The sequence below is a fragment of the Oreochromis aureus genome, linkage group 3 (assembly GCF_013358895.1).
Source record: "Oreochromis aureus strain Israel breed Guangdong linkage group 3, ZZ_aureus, whole genome shotgun sequence".
Lineage (NCBI taxonomy): Eukaryota > Metazoa > Chordata > Actinopteri > Cichliformes > Cichlidae > Oreochromis > Oreochromis aureus.
In genome coordinates, this window is record NC_052944.1 from 123,126,180 (window position 1) to 123,144,052 (window position 17,873).

General features: G+C 43.0%; 1 long non-coding RNA gene across 1 annotated transcript; it reads right to left on the reverse strand.

Annotated features, from left to right (window-relative positions):
• Window positions 1–13,167: 13,167 nt before the first annotated feature.
• Window positions 13,168–14,735, reverse strand: LOC120438015. Its single transcript, XR_005611589.1, has 3 exons — window positions 14,502–14,735; window positions 13,622–13,702; window positions 13,168–13,224 (listed from the first exon to the last, which is right to left on the reverse strand). It is a non-coding gene; the product is annotated as an uncharacterized LOC120438015 (long non-coding RNA).
• Between the last annotated feature and the right edge of the window lie 3,138 nt (window positions 14,736–17,873).

Below are 17,873 nucleotides of genomic sequence, written 5' to 3' on the forward strand. Positions count from 1 at the left end.
ATCGACAAAGTCTAAAGTCTATGCCATCATGGCAGATGAGGCAAGGGATAAAAGGCAGAGCGGTTAGCTGTTTGTGTCAGGTACGTGTCAGAGGGGGCAGTGAAGGTTTCCTTGCACTTGCAGAGATAAAATCATTTGATGCCCAGTCCATTGCAAATGAGATTCAGCAGCAGATCCAAAACTATGGTCTTGCAGAGCTTAAGTGTGTAGCACAAACATATGATGGTGCAGCTGTAATGAGTGGCTCCACTGGAGGTGTACAAGCACATTTTAGAAGGCTCCATCCTGAGGCTATCTATGTGCATTGTTATGCTCATCAACTCTGGTTTTGTGCAATACTTGCAAGGCTGTCCCAGAGGCTGTGGAGCTTTTCAGCTTGTTGGAGTGTGTGTATTCTTTCTTCAGCACCTCCCTAGTCAATCATCATAAGTTCGTGGAGACTCAGGCAAAGCTTGGATTGACAAAAACTGAGCTTGTCCAACTTTCAAACACTCGCTGGGAATGTCAGTTGCGATCAATCAGTGCAGTTCTTGAGACATTGCCTGCCATTTTGGAGTGCCTATCTGCAATTGGATCCCCCATAGCTGTTGGTCTCAGAGCAAAGCTCTACAAGTTCTCAGCAGTCCACCAAGTAACTGGTGATTGCAGCCATAAAATGATGTACTTTTTTTATTTTCAGTTTTTTCTTGTTATTGATGCAGCAAACACATTTCCTCTGTTTTCTTGTTGTACTGTATTATAAAACAGACTGAAATAAAACAATAGATCTATTGGTGGCCTAGGATGTTTAATCTGTCCAAAAAAGTAGGAAATCAATTTCTCAGTCTTGTTTTCTGTTTGTGAAATTTTGTGCTCATTCACTACGTTCGTTCATATCGTGTGCATCTCTTGGGGGCTAAGCCCCCCCTGTCCTTTAAACCTAGTGACGCCCCTGGCACCCAGTGGAGTAAATGGTCTAAATATCAGCTCTTTAGAAAATGATCCTGATGAACATGAAACTAACATCCAATGAGAAACACAGCTTCCTTGTTTCATGTCCAATAACAATAAATGAAGAGCTAATAAAGAGCTATTCTATTGTAAAATGCTGAGATGATTATTAGACAGAACCCAGCGGCTCACCAAAAGCCTGCATTGAAAATCTATATGAAAGTAATCTATGCTCATATATGGCAAAATCCTTTAAGTGTCACTGTGTTTTTCATCTGTGCTCTTGTTGGTTGGACAAGTTTGTAAATGACAAAGAGCTCAGTGGACTTTGCATCCATCACATCCTGTTAGATGTTTGTTTTTCCTTCACAGCTTTGTGATGAAGGCTAAAGAACAGAGATATGAACTATTGCCAATATGAATCCTGATGCATGACGTGGGCACAGACCCACCAAAGCAACACTCAGCTCACCTCATTCCAGGCGCTTGTCTGCTGGAGACCATGAGCCTTGTTAGTCACACATTAGCACCGTGGTAGGAAACAGCCTCCATCATTTCATTAGATCTGAATTTGGACTCTTTCCTCTGGATGAGAACCAAGTCTGTCAAATCTATTGATCCAACACAAACTATCAAACACATTGGCTCACAGTCAGATTGGCTTTGTATGGATGGTGTAACAGGGGCTGGGAAAGGATGCTGAAAGCTGAATATAATACAGAACAATAACAGGACATATAATCATGTAGAAACATGATCTTCAACAGGCACACTTCTATTATTCATGATCACAAAGAACTTGTGCAGCCCTGATATCAGCCCTAATATATGAGTGTGTTTGCCCAAAGATTGAAACAGCATCAACATGACAGCTGTAAGAAATCTTCTCTCAGCCTTGTTTGGCAGAAGATCCCTGCAACAAAGATTGTAGCTGAAAGATGACGTGTGTAAAGTTTGTCTTTGGGAGGGTTGAGGCTGTTTTTAGACCTTTGATAGTTTCAATCCAGTTCTGAAAGACAGAAATAAAAACAACATCATTAAGATCAGATCATGGAGCTGTTTCCTGCCTTGTTTCTAGCTTCACATTACAAGACTTTACTACAATAAAGATGCTAACATGTATCTGTAGGAACAACATCAATGAATCTAGAACAACTGGAGCCAAACCAGTGGCTCTGCTGGGATCACTGGTGAGCCAACACTTCCTTGTTGGATGCAGATTTCAGGGCTTCCTGTTGCTCCTCCGTTATAACTGTTCTCTCTTCTCAACACATGATGACACAAAGGAATCAGCAGTGATGAAGATGATGCTGAAGCACACATTTCACACATATAACAGACCAGTGCAGTTACACACACCTCTGCTTGACATTAGGCCTCAAACAAAGACACAAAACACTAACTTGACTCTAAATAGAAGAAACTGGCAGCTTTTTCTGTTCTGTGCTTATTTATATTTGACACACATGCTTCTCTTTGTGCAAACACACATCGCACTATAAGGGTAACCTAGCACACAATGATTGGACAGCACAGTGATGATGCTGGGAGATCCTATACTGAAGCAACACAGAAACACTGAGAACTTTAAACATTGATTATATTGAGATAAGCAGCCGACCCAGTCTAGATAAAGGCGAGCAGCTGGGACCGCTGCTGCACCAAAACAGGTTTCAGTGTTTCCATGTGTGTGTGTGTGATGTCTTTACTTATACTGGTCAATAGACTTTAGTCAACACATGATTGAAAGGTGTTACACATGAAATAAAAACAGTGTTTCATCTTTATTCCTCTGAAGCAGCTGCATTATAACCAATCTGCTCCTTTGTGGCCTTTAAAACAGCTTAAATAACTGTTGTTATATTTGTTTCTGCTCCTCTTGGACAGACGACTCTTGAAAAGACATTTTTGAATTTCAATGTGACTTTAACTGGATAAATATGGGATATATAAACGTCCCTCTGCAACAAACTGATTCCAGCTTCTACCTCATGATAGGAATGTTTTTGTGGCTCAAGATGACCTGATATCTTTCATGATGGAGACATTTGACACATGTTTCACATATTATAGACCAACAAGTTATTCATAGCAGTTTAAATACGGGAGTCACTTTTGGGCCCAGCAGATAAAACAGAGCCAATATTTCCTTCTTTATTTAAGTGACGTGTGTCACAGATGTGACCTAGTAAAGTGTAACTGAACATTAGTAACGTTATTAACTCTCAGCTCGTCCTTGTTCCAGACCTGAAGATCCTCTTCTTTCATTCAGCAGCAGCTTCAGGTCTCTGATGGTCCAGGCTTGTTGTTGGGAAACAGCCCTGCTGGGATGATGGTGTCCTCACAGAAACAGTCAGTGATGCTGTTGATCTCCATCACAGAGCACGTCCCAGTCTGCAGGCTCAGTCCTGCAGGGCCTCGCTGGCTTCCTGACTCCACCCAGTCAACAACAGGAAGTGTTTGCAGGAACAAACTGAGGCTGTGGTCAAACAGGAGTTTTTATCTCCTGGCTCTGACTCTCACTGCGGCCCCGCTGCTGTGTCAACATGTGTTTGTGCTAAACAATGATGGAAAGTGTTATAAATGACTTGTTGGCCTCTCATCTGTCACAAACAGCTGAAACGTGTCTCTCATGAGTCACATGAAGGTTTCTGACAGAAAGGACAAAAAGTAGCTGCAGTCAGTTTGTGTCATTTTTATATTTATTCATCTGGGAGAAAAATCTGAGGGACATTAAAATGTGTTTTTCAAGAACAAGAACATAAATATAACGTCACAGGTAAATGAACATATTTCAAGTAAACAGCTGGACTGATCAGGTCCAAACACAGAGTGATCAACAAACAGCTGTCATATCTTTATATATAAGCTCTTTATAAATCCTGTTCACTGCAGTCTGTTTACTAATAATGTCAAACTGTTAGAAACACAGAAACATCAGAATCGTCTTTGTTGACATAAACCTGTCTGGGATCCTTTGTTGTTCTTTTGATGCAGAGTTACATTATAAATATAAAGAGTTATTTCAGAGTCTCATCAGTTTTCCTGCATGTCTTTATTGAACACATCAGCAGGGCTGAAGCTCTCATGTTAAACACACACTGATCTATGGACACGTTCATGTGTTTCTAACAGCATCATAACCAGGCTGTTATCAGCTGCACTAACATGATGTCACACACACTGAATGTAACAGTGACATCATCACACAATCAGCTGTGATTGTTTCACTGTCATCAAACTAGTCAACAGGAAGTAGAATCAATAGAAACCAATCATTTACTGACAGCATGTCTGATTGAAATAAGTGCAGATTATGTATGAAGTATAACTGCACACAGTAACTGTGTTACAATAAGGACTTAACAGCGCCCTCTGCTGGAGTGTTTCAGTACTGCGTTAACTAGAATACACCACCTCCTCCTCCTCCTCACACCACCTGCTACAGCTCTACTCTTCTATGACTACAGTCATCCACAGCACTGATGTGAGGTCACATGGTTCATATGTAAGGAGCACAGAGACGTCCTAGCAGCTGACCTCAGGTCAGTTTAATGACTGTGAGCAGCAGCTGTGTTCTTGTCACTGTGACAGGGAGACACTCTCAGACACAGCGCTCATGTCAGCTTGTTCTCATGCAGGAGGATCAGGAGCTCCATGTTTGTCTTTCTGTTTGAATCATGATGTGTTTGTGCCATCAGAGTCTGTCATGAGTACTCAGGGTTTCACAGCAGCTCTTCTGGATGCTGACGAGGACTCCAACCTCATGTTTCACCTCTCTGAGCTTCTGATGTCTGTGAACACTCGTGTTTCTTCTCTGGGCTCATCTGGACAAAACAACACCTTTCTGTGTTTGGCTCCAGCCTCATTGTGACTGACAGGAAGTGTGTTATCCATGAGCTTCTTTGTTTCCTGCTGTGTTTCCTGTCTGTGGACAAACACGAGTGTTTCAGCTGAGGACTTGGTTCCTTCCACCTGTCCATACAGGACATCACGCTGTCTTTTCTCTTTAAATGCAGCTCCAGGTCCTTCCACGTGCTGTATTTGTGCAGTTTGTAGTGTGTCCTGGGAAACGTAGCACACATGGTGTTCTTCTGGTGTTTCCTCCTTTCACTGAGTGTGAAACACTGACGCTGTGCTGTTGTTCACAGAGCTGATTCTAGCTGCAGCTGGACTCTGTCATCTAACTGAATGTGTTGGTGCTGATCACGGGGCTCTGAGGGGGAGCAGCAGGAGGACTCTGGATACTGACGTCAGTGTATCTGTGGAAGCTCACACAGCGTCTCTGTCATTCAATATTGTGCTATATATTGTATCTATGCAAAGATGAACAGACTGTGTGTTCACTGGTCTCTGTGCTGCTGACTGCTTTGCTGCAGCTCTGATGTCATCATCACTCCCTCCTCCACCCTCAGCAGTCCCAGCATGCTGCTGTGGTGCACCCCACCCTCACTCTACACCTGAGCCATAGACCACACCCTCCACCTCAATATACACCACAGTTTTCTCTGCTATGGAAATGAGATCAGGAGGAAATCATTATTATTATTATTTAATAAATGCTCACATTAATGTGGGCTTATTTGTTTCATATTAGAAACATTAGTTGAGTGTTTTAGTATAAAATGGTGAAAGTCCTCTTTTGCTCCTCCCTCACCTGTGGATGGACGGTGCTGTTACCGTGGTGACAGCTGTGATGTGTTTCAGTCCTGCCTGGTTATCACTGCAGGAATCTTTCACATTTATTACAGGTAATAACTCTGATTTTTCTGTGTATTATGAACTAAATGTATCCTGATACACACAGAGATGGATGAGCAGAGGTCACATGATGAAAGAAAAACATGGAGTCTTTGATTTATTTAGATATTTATTGATGAATGCAAACAAACCCTGACACTGAACCATTGTCGAGCTTTCACAGAAGAAACCTGATCACATGACCTGCTGACCCAAACAGTGAAAAGCTCCATGGCAACAACAACAAACAGCCTCACATATGTTAACAGAGGCTGTTAGAAGCACAGAGTCTTTACAGTCTTTCTCCTGTTTGTACACAGATCTCTGCACATCTTCATCACAGTTACTCACAGACGTGCAGAGTGTGTGGATATCAAAGCTAAGTTTCCACCATGTTTGTAGTCTGTACTGGGACTCATGGAGCATCTCTCTATGAGCACTCAGTGCTTTAAACAGTGAGTCCCAGTTTAACCAGCAGCCTTCACACCACACATCACACAGACATGGAAACTTCAAACCCTCAGACTGAAGACACCAAAATAAATAAATAGATTGTGATGAAGATGAATAACTGGAACAGTTTGCTGTGGTTTCTTCTGTTCCTGTCAGAAATAAGAGTCTGGCAGCACTTTGCTCTCCTTCCACATGTTTAAGGAGGAAGTGAAGAAGAGTGAGTGAGTCGTCTTCCTCTGTGGGCCCAACATCAGGCAGCAGCCACGGATTTTTAAAAACCCAGCACACTGCTTCAGAAACACTGAGTCCAGGTGACCAGAGTCATGTAATCAGTGAGGTCTTCACTCAGGACGTCACTGCTTCAGGACCTGATTCAGATGTTTATAAGGACGTGGATCATTGGTGCTGATGTTGTGTGAGAGCTGGTGAACCATGGGGAACATAAATAACAACCAGGCCATCAGCAATTCTACCCCCAGCTCTAAAACCTACATAATACATATAGTTATATAGATTATAGTATGTTATATATAAACGTAGCTGAAGCAGTTCATTTTAATTTGTAGCTTCACACTGCAATTCATATGTTTGTCCACCAGTTGGCAGCACAGAGGCCTGTGTTGGAAAGCTTTGAGTAATGAAGCGTTTTCAATCCAAGCTTCAGAAAGCTTCATGTGGTCATCAAGGAACCAACCTGGAAACATCTGCTGTGTGTAAAAACACCAACACAAGAATCCAGGATGAAGACAAGAAACTCAAAGGTCACACACAAACAGGTGGAGCTAATTTTGTGACGTGTTTCTGTAAAACACCACAGAAGTGAATCATCAAAGTTTCCATGTGAGCTGATGATGCTGCTGCAGAGTTTCTGTGAACCTCCTGTGACCCCGCCTCCTCATACAGAGACATCTTATTGCTGTTCAAACTACATCACGTGGACACATGCGACTGTGTATTGTATTGTAGTATTGATCCCAATGCTGGTATTAGTACTGGATCAATAACACTGGATGGACACTGAGGAACCAGAACTGACCCAAAACCCAGGATAAAGAGTTTGAGTGAATGTGGTGTTGAAGGTGTGGAGGTGGATCAGAGTGTCAGAGGAGACTCTGTAGAAGGACAGAGTGCCAGCAGGACAGTCCACATACACTGCTGCTCTGTTAGAGACAGAGGAGGAGGAGGAGGAGGAGGAGGAGATGAGTGTTTTTATCTTATTGTGCCAGACATGACGAGGACCATTATAATCACAGTACAGACTCCAGGACTGATCATTCTGTCCAAACCCACAGTCTTTGCCTCCTTTCCTTCTGATGCTTCTGTAACTCACTGATATATAAACGCTTCCTCTCCACTCGACCTCCCAGTAACAGCGACCAGTCAGACCATTTCTACACAGCAGCTGTTCCCAACGATCAAATCTGTCTGGATGATCAGGATATGACTGAACCTCCTCCACATGTGTCACCTTCCTGTTGTTGTCAGACAGTTGGAGCTTTGTGTTCACTGTGTTTGTGTCGATTGTGAGTTGACAGGAATCTGATGGAGAGAACAAACACAATCCAGCTGCAGTTATTGATCCATCATCTGTTCATTGATTGACACTTTGATGATGACTCCTGACATGATGAAGATGGTTGAATGTGTGCTGCTTTGTTTCCATGAATCCCATTAAAAACACACTTACACTTCCTCAGACCTGGTCTCAACCATCGGACTCCAGCAGGCTCCACCCTGAAAGGAGGAGGGGTCAGAGAAGCACAGTCAGCATGCACACATGGACATTACATGGCTCTCATACACACACTGTTACACACTGAGCTCAAAGCTCGGCTCCACTGTTTTATTCAAAGAAATCTACATTTATTTATCAGCACATTTAAAAACAGGTTGAGCCAAAGTGCTGCACAGAGTAGAGATAAAATAGGAAACATACACAGTAATTACTATAAAGACTCGTCAGAACTGTCTTTATAGTAATTACAGAGTACTACAGAGTACTACAGAGTACAAATGTGTTTCCAACTCACATGTCGAGGAGCGTGCAGGCTACATTTCACTGTATGTTATACTTGTATAACTATGTATGTGACAAATAAAGAACCTTGAACGTCTAGTTCTGGTCAGAAGCTACTTATCTGCAGACCTGAAGTCTTGACTTGGATTATTTTTGTTAAGGAGAGATAGGATGGAGCTAATCCACTCAGAGATTTAAAGACAAACAACCACTTTGCTCTGCTAAGGATTTATGTGACCATGATGGAAACTGATAAGCTAATGCTGTTTATGAGCCCTGTCAGAATCAATATTTCATTCTCATTCTGTTGTTTGAGAACAATAACAGAAAAATGTGCACTTGATAACAAATTTATTGTGAATTCAGCTGTGAATGTAGAGTTTGTCATTATTTAAGCTTCAATTTCCAAATGTTAGCTGACACTTCATTAGGTACACTGGCATCTATCTCAGGTACACCTGTGACCTAGATGTTCCTGCAAACAGACTCCTTGGAGACCCCTACATAAATATCCATGTACTATCCAGCTAGACTAGTGTGTCTGTCCCTGACAATATTCCTGCATGTGTGATTGTTCCTGTCTCATCTGCAGGAAACAAACAGGAAGTGAGTGAAAGAAACAGGAAATGTTTCCAGCTCTTCCTCCTCTATGAGACAATCTCTTCATACCTGAGAGTGTCCAGTCTCCAGCCTGGATCCTTCAGTCCAGCCGACAGTAGCTTCATTCCTGAGTCTCCTGGATGATTGTAGCTCAGGTCCAGCTCTCTCAGATGGGAGGGGTTGGAGCTCAGAGCTGAGGCCAGAGAAGTACAGCCTTCCTCTGTGATCAGACAACCTGACAGACTGCAGACACACAACACAACAATCTATCTGTCAACAATCGTTTTCTCTTTGTCACAATAACGTCTATCCATTTACATCCATTCAATGTAACTTTATTTATAAGTGACAATTCCCAAAAGACAACAACAGTCATCTCAAGCTGTTTAACAGTGTAAGGTAACAGCCTCCAATATTAGAGAGAAAGCCCCAACCATCAGACAATCCACTGTGAGCAGCACTTGGTGATGGTGGGAAGAAGAACTCCCTTTGACACACAGATCCTCCCAGTGAAAACAGGCTCCAGGAGGAGCATCTACCATGACTGGTTGCAGGGTGAGGGGAAAGAGAAGAGATGAGCTCAGAGAGACAAGAACAAAACACAAACAAAGGAGAAAGAAGACAAAAGTTAAGGACATGCAGTAGTGACATATAAAAGCATCAGGAGTGAAAAGAGGGGAGAAGAAAGCAGAGCATCATGGGAAGTCCACCAACAGCCTGAGCGTATAGCAGCATAACTAAGAGATGGTTCAGGCTCACCTGATCCAACTCTAACTATAAGCTTTATCAAAAAGGAAAGTTTGAAGCTGATCTTCAAAGTAGAGAGGGTGTCTGTCTCCTGAACTCAAACTGGGAGCTGCTTCCACACCAAGTCCAACATAGCCAGGCTTTCTTTGCTGCTTTGACAAAACCTCAAATCCCAGTCAGAGATGATGAGCATCATCACAGTGATGATCATTGTCTGTTAACCCAGGCTTTCTGCTTCAGGATCTGTGCACGCTCACAGAACAAGGAGACCTTTAAACATCATTTCACTAAATGGATGGACTGAGCTCAGCCGACAGATGAACTGGTGCCAGAGATGATAAAGAACATCAAACAGTCAAATTCAACACTTTAGATGGAAATATGAGATTAATGCTGCAGACAATCATGAACCTGCTGAATTCATGATCATCAAGAATGCAGCGAGTGGTAAAATAAAGATTTGACCTCAGTGTTCCTGTCTATTCCTAACATATTCCATATTTAGGCCCCATCTTCTCTTAATGCCCTTGTAGTACCATATCACCCTATTAGAGCACTTCGCTCTCGCTCTGCAGGCCTACTTGTTGTTCCTAGAGTATTTAAAAGTAGAATGGGAGGCAGAGCCTTCAGTTTTCAGGCCCCTCTTCTGTGGAACCAGCTTCCAGTTTGGATTCGGGAGACAGACACTATCTCTACTTTCAAGATTAGGCTTAAAACTTTCCTTTTTGCTAAAGCATATAGTTAGGGCTGGACCAGGTGACCCTGAATCCTCCCTTAGTTATGCTGCAATAGACGTAGGCTGCCGGGGATTCCCATGATGCATTGAGTTTTTCCTTTCCAGTCACCTTTCTCACTCACTATGTGTTAATAGACCTCTCTGCATCGAATCATATCTGTTACTAATCTCTGTCTCTCTTCCACAGAATGTCTTTATCCTGTTTTCCTTCTCTCACCCCAACCAGTCGCAGCAGATGGCCCCGCCCCTCTCTGAGCCTGGTTCTATCGGAGGTTTCTTCCTGTTAAAAGGGAGTTTTTCCTTCCCACTGTCGCCAAAGTGCTTGCTCATAGGGGGTCATATGATTGTTGGGTTTTTCTCTGTATTTATTATTGTGCGATCTACTGTACATTATAAAGCGCCTTGAGGCGACTTTTGTTGTGATTTGGCGCTATATAAATAAAATTGAATTGAATTGAAGTCTTGTTTTAACAAATTCTAAACTAGGGCTGGGCCATATCATACTGTTCACGGTAATATCGGTATAATGTTAGGCAACGATAAGAAAATGAAATATCGCGATAGAATATGGGTAAAACGCACATGTGCAGTGCCTTTGTTTTCATATGCACATCTCAGAAAAAGCAAGGCGGTGACGAGAATGAAACAGATGAACCAGAACTGGTTTGTAAAACTGCTGCAACTTCAGTGGTGTGGAACTGGTTTAGTTTTCGTCCGTCAGATACACAACAAAGCACTATTTTTGGTAGAGCATGCTAGCGGGCCATCGTTATTACTGTGTCAGAGCTCTGCAGGTGTCTCGTGTGTAAATATTAATGACAGTGAGAGAGGATGTAAAGGTGAGAAAACACTGCATCTGAGCTGTGACGTCATCACGTACGCTGCGTCCTCTGTGGGCTCTGAGTGAACTCACCAAGTACAAACTACAAGTACACAAACACGAACGTAGCTCAGAGTGGCGGACACACTCGGCCTCGTTGGTCCAGCTGTGACTCCGTTACCGTGAACTAAGGAGCGGCAGATTTGTGCTGAACTAAGCTGCACACAGCTGATGTTAGCCAGGAAAACATTACACACTGACTTTAATACATACACACACAGTTTGTTGTGTGAAGAAATCAAACATGAGCTGAACAAACAGTAAAGTTCCTAAAGACAAACTGTTAAAGGAGGAAACAAAGCAAACTTACAGTTTCTTTACACACGCCGACAACAAGCTCCACTCCACGAAGTTCAGGAAAGCGAAAGTAAACTTTGAGCCTAATGCGGCGTTTGAGGACACTCGGGAGCATCGAAACACTGTGCTGCGTTCAAATAAACCTCGGAAATTCCCTAACCTCTGGCAGGTCGTGATTTATTCCTGCTGGCTTTCCGGTTTGAAGCACAAACATCCGTCATCACTTTGTTGTTCTTCTTCCTGCAGCGTTTAAATATTTCAGCACTAAACTGATGTTTCTTCAAAGCTCATTTCAACCTGTTGAAGTCATGAATGAAAGTGCAGACTGAGAGTGGATCACGTGATGTTTAAGGTGTGTCATGTGACATGTTCAGTATTGTCACATGTGTCTAGATTGTCCCTGATATCATAACTGCTCAAACACTGATGATTATATTTGAAGAATTATTACTGATGGCAGCAAAGTTTGAATGGAGCTCTCTGTCTGTGCTGATTTGTCGCCCTCTGGAGGTCAAAACACAAACTGCATGATGTCACTGTAACCACCACAGTGACAGGAAGTGTTTTTAAATGATGAAACATGTCAGTGATGCTGATAGTGTGTTCATCACAGACGCTCAGGCTTCATGTTGACATGAATCAAAGTGAAAGCAGAGAAACTGGAATGAATCAGGTGTTGTAGAAGATGGAGAAACAGGGTGGAAAGAGGATGCTGCTCCTTCTTTGAGATCAAACATGTCGTGTTGTTCACGTGCTGTCAGCGTGACGCAAAGAAACCATGGAAACAAAGTGTGAGTGAGATCAGTCCAAAGTAACAGAGTGAAGAGCAGCAGATGAAGCACAGAGGACACAAAGGAAAGAAAGGAAGGAAAGAAGGAAACAAGGTCCATCTGTGTCCTTTCAAACAAGCATCAACGTCCAGGACTGAAACATGAATCCACATATTTATACACATATTTATTTAATGAGAATAAAACAAGAACATTTATAATCCATCAGCAATAATCAGGCCTGGATCCTCCTGGTTACAAACAGGGTCCAGGACTGGGACACTCAGGTGGATCCTGCAGGGTCTGGTTCAGGAAAAGGTGTCAAACTCAGCTTTAGAAACAAATGTGCTTCATCACAGTTCATTCATGATTGAAGCAGAGGGGCAGTTATTTTTGCACACAGCTCAGGTAGGTTGGCATCACCTTTGTGCCTTAATCAATGACATCATCATTTATTTACTTGTGTTATCTCTGTCTAACAGGAACATTTGTGTGACAAAAACAGTCAGAAATGACTGAGTGAAAAGACTTTTTCACACCACTGTGTGTGATCGTCGCCCCTGGGAGAGTTCACTTATCTGCAATGAGAGGTGTGATCAACACGAGTACACGAGTGTCACATGACTCACAGCTGTGCATGCAGTGGCAAAAGGCTGAGTGTGTGCCATCAGTCTGTACTCAGTCCTCACTCTGAGCCTCACATCTTCCTGCTGCTTCATGAGAGCAGAGCTGAACTTCCTGCTGTGGGAGAGACGAGGAGGATCCTGGTGCAAGAAGCACAAATGATGCAGTTTGTTTCCTGTTTACACTCAAAGTGACTAAAACCAGATTTATGAAAGTGTCATTTCTCTGAGTCCCACTGATGGAAACATCAGCTTGTATGATCTGTTCAGTCTGATGGATCCTCTGAAGTGTGTCAGTGAGCTGTTGGAGTAAAGCTTAGTCAGACTTGGACCTGGTTGGTAGTCGTCATAGATCTGGACCACGCTCGCTTCAGGTCGTCCACTGGGAGCTCCTGGATGATCTCTGTGGTTGATGGTGTGTCCTTTGATAACTGGACGAGACAGAAACGATCGCAGACACAGTTTGTACCAAAGATCATCATCTGGTGTCCCCACTGTGGACGTCTCTGACCTCCTCTAAGGACACCAGAACAGGATCTTCCTTTGGTTCAACACGACTCACCAGGAGGCCACGTTTGAGCTGTGAGGAGATGACATCATCACAGTGATCACATGACGTGTTGGTAGAGTCTAATTCCTCACACTCTGGGGAACATCCAGGACCACCATGTTTGTAGTTTTCTCCTTCCCACTGTAGCTGTGTTTGAACAGTGTGTGCACACATGCTCTTCATCCACCCACATGTGACTCCACGCTGGTACAGAGCTCTCCTCTAACCTGTCACATACTTACAGGGATGGATTTCCACAGTCAGTCTGGCAGATTCACCTGTGGGCTCCACCTCTGTGTGGACTTTCACACTGAGAGTGGGGACATCAGCAGGTGTTGGGATGTTGTAGGTGCACAAATCTGGGAAACAAACAGAGCCAATCACAGCTCAGTGCAGACTGCTGTCACTTTTCTACACCGTGACACTTTTATATTTATATCTCTATATTTATCTCTTTATCTTCATATTTATCATCAATATCTGTGTTTCTCATTTTCTATCAGTGCTTGATGTTTGTTGTGTGTTTGCTGCTCCGACAGCTCAGTTTCCCTCTGGGATGAAGAAAGTTTCTCTGATTCTCATGTAGACACAAAGTGACTTTATTGATTTTTAATTTAGTGTAAATAGAATTGTACTGTGTGCAGTTATTACTGTCAGCTCTAATGTTGTCTATGAAACACATTGATTACATGTGAAAATGCTTCTTTAGTGTTTTATAAGTACAAAGAAACAAAGAAAGCCTGTTTGACACCAACCAGGACCTGGTCACATGATGCTGTCACTGAGCTGCACTGAAGCACATGCAGCTTCACCTCCAGCCTGGATTTTCCTGACACGTCCTGCAGCGCCTCCTCCTGGTGGAGCAGTTTGTTGCTCTGATCAAATGTCAGCTGACTGCTGGAGCCTGAACTGTCCCTGTGCTCCAACCTTCAGGACTGAACACCAGAGTGGAGCAGAGAGCCTGAAGAGCCTCCACTGTGTCCTACAGGATGGATTCATTTTGACATGAAGTTCAAACTGCCTGTGTCACTTCAACACACTCTCACAAAGAGTTTCTAACCTTCACTTCCTGGTTAAATAAAGGTTAAACAGGTTAAATCTGTTTAACAGAGATGATCTCAGAGAAACAAAGTAGAGAAATCACAGGTAGAAACTTACAGACTGCAGCTGAGCTGTTATTTACAGGCTGTTACGTGTAGTTGGTGCACAGAAGGCTGTTCTGTTAAAACGACACATTTTTAGACCAAAGTCAATTTCATCTTGTAAATAAAGAATAAAAACATCCCTGCCTGCTAAAACAAGTCTGCATATCTGAGAGAAAAGCAACAACATGAAAGCTTCAGGATTATTTCTTCTGATTTGGTCCAAGACTGTAGATGAACTCAAAGATGAGCTTCATGCTGTTCGGGTGGTGTAGTACCTGAGTGGGGGAGAAGCCTCCGTAATAGTTCTGCTGCCCAGTCAGCCAGCTGATAACACCAGAGGCATATCCCAGATCCTCAGCATTCGGGGAGGCGCTGAGTTTGGCCAACAGCACATAAGAACTGATCTCCACTAACAGGGAGGCTGATGTTTCTGCTGCTGTCTGAGACCAGCAGAGGAAACCTCCTACAAACACAATAACAGTCACAGTGATGCTAATAAAGCCTGAATGATGTCCTGCTAAAGGATGACTCACCTTCCCTCACTGCAACTGTGTCTAAGTGCTGCAGAAGGTGAGCGCGGGTCTCCACGTCTCCTGCAGGTGAACACAGAGGCCAGCAGAGCTGTAGTGTAGGTTAGAGTTGGATGTCTCAAGACCGGCCTTGGTCTTCAAACCAAGGTTGACACAGACACATTTGCACATAGAAAGCTGAATTTGTCATATGCCACAGTGAACTCACTGTTCAGTGTTTTTCAGGAAGCTTCTTAACTGCCTCTGCTGCCAAACAAGCAGCTGATGTCCTTGAGAAGAAGCTGAAGAAGTCTTCAACAACAAATACAGGAAGTGGACTTTCAAATACTAGATTCACTTTAGACTCACACAAGAAATGACTCAACTAGCTGTGTTTGATTGACTCCTTTGACTCTATGAAAGCTCAGTGTGTGTCTGTACACAGACTGTTGTGTTGGACTATTATTCAGTTGTCTGCTTTTCAAATGTCTGCATCTCAGTGTAGATGAGGCTGGGGGTCATGGGAGGCCACCATAGCAGTCTCTTCAACATCATGACATCATCATAAATGCTGCTGGACTGTCTGATGGGCTGACGGTGAAAAAAGCCGTCGGGAAGGAAACAGAAGACATTTCAGAGGCTGCAGCAGATTTCTTTGATTTGGGGCCTTTTTCAGCTTTATTGGACAGAGCAGTGAAGATAAGTGACAGCAAAGCAGAGGGAGAGAGAAAGGGGCGTGGTCAGAATCAAAGCCAGGCCAGCTGCTCTCCACCTCGTGGCACATGGTCACCTGCTCATCCTAGTGAGCTCCACCAGCAGCCCTTTCACACAGTTTACACTGTCAAACACTGTGTGTGGACCTCAGCTAACAATAGGCTACATTTAAGTCTGGACTACATGCTTTTATATTGAGGCAGATTTTTACCTGTTTTTATTCCATCAGCAGCTCAACATCATGAGCAGCTTTGACATAAAGACATCAAACTCAAGCTGACTTTAAACTGGATCTACTTTTAATACAGGGCTCAAAAACAACTAACATCTTTATTATATATCAGGACAGAAAGTCATTTCATCTCAAATGGAAAACAGCTTTATTTGGAATAATCAGCACTATCAACTGGTTTGGGATCTCCACCAGTTTCATGTCTTTCAGCTTCTCCAACAAAGTTCCTGTAAAATCAGCATCTTTATTGGTTTGATAGTGATTGATTATTCAGTCCCAATCTGCTGTCATCTAAAGAACAAAATGATGTTTCTATGAGTCAAAAAGCTCCAGATGTTGTTCACAAAGAAAACAAAGATTAGGAACTTAAACACAAAGTGTTTGGAGCCAAAATGTTCCCAAGCTGCTCTTTTGAAATGGCAGAGGTACAGTGGTGTCTAACAGCACACTGTGGAAGGCAAACATGTTATTGTTGGATGAAACTTCATGAATCCTTTGTAGATTTGAGCTTTTGGAGCCTTTCTTTTCTCTTCAGGTGTACAGAGGCTGAGGAGGCAGGTGAAGCAGGTGGAGCTGTTGTAATGCTGGCAGAGGGTGTGTCTTAGTAACTCTGTGAGGTAGAACTGGATCCAATATTGTGGATGTGTTGATGTTGGAGCCATTAAGATTCTCTGCACACTGTAGGATTTCCTGTGATTCACTGCGGGGCATTTTGGAGTCTGTCAATGAAACTCTTCATATTTGTGTTTGACACCAGTTTATAGAAACAGATAAATGTGTCATGCTTTTGTTCGGCCTCCACAAATATACACATTTGTTCATTGGTTGGACTTTTGGAAGGAGACACATTGAAAACCATGTTAATAAGATCTTGTTGTTTCCTGTGGATCCGACACAGAGAGTGGACTTCAGACAGAAAGCGTGGAAGAGATTTTAGAGGCCGTGTGTGGCAACAGGAAGTTTCTGTATGTTTGCTGATCTTACATGTGGAAAACAACACGTGATGTTTGTGAAGTTCTACAATGATCATTGTTCTGACAGCATTTTGAGTGGGAACAGTTCAAACTGAGAGTAGTGGGAGTTATTTACTGATTGAAACAAGCTGAATGTTTCTGTGCACGATGAAGATCAGCAGCTCAGCTGATCAATGAATTGACATCTATCAGTCATTTCATGAGATGAAGTCATCAGCAGACATTTGTTCTAACTGTGTGATAAATGTCAGAACGTCAGGGCTCTGCTTTAGTCACTACTTGATGATCATTGGCTCATTGTTGAATCACGTGGCCCAGTCTGACCTCTGACCCTTTGCTGCAGGTCTTCTGTGTTATCTCCACTTTCATGCCTGATCTTCTGCTGTAACCATCTTTCCCAGTTGGTTAATGAAGTCGATCCAAACAGAAAGCAAAATTGTGGATCGTTATAGGGTTGGGTCTGCAGGTGATGCTTTGTGTTGTTGTGGTCTGTGTGATACAGAAAACCAGGAGAGGAGAACGGCTTCCATCTGAGACACACCCTTAATATGGTTATCACCATCATTCATTATTATTGACTTATTGATTGATTGATATACCTTGATTAGTCCCACAAGGGGAAATTTCATGTTAAGGCTGCCGACCTATTGCACGCAATGGCGGCGCCATCTTACCCTCCGACCATACATACATTACACAAAAACATCACATGGGGAAGACAGGTCAGAGGGGTATAACATAGAAAATTACAACATGAGGAAAAATAAGGAGAAAAAAATAACTCCCCCCAGACTGAGCTCCAACAGGGAGATCAGTTTGAGAACAGAAAAAAAACACCTCTGCACATAGCACATGAAAAAACTCTTAATACACCAAAGAAACACATGACAAGCAACAGGGGTGGGTAAAGGGTGAGAGACAGCCAATGTAGACAGAGCATCTGGGCCTGCAGCCTG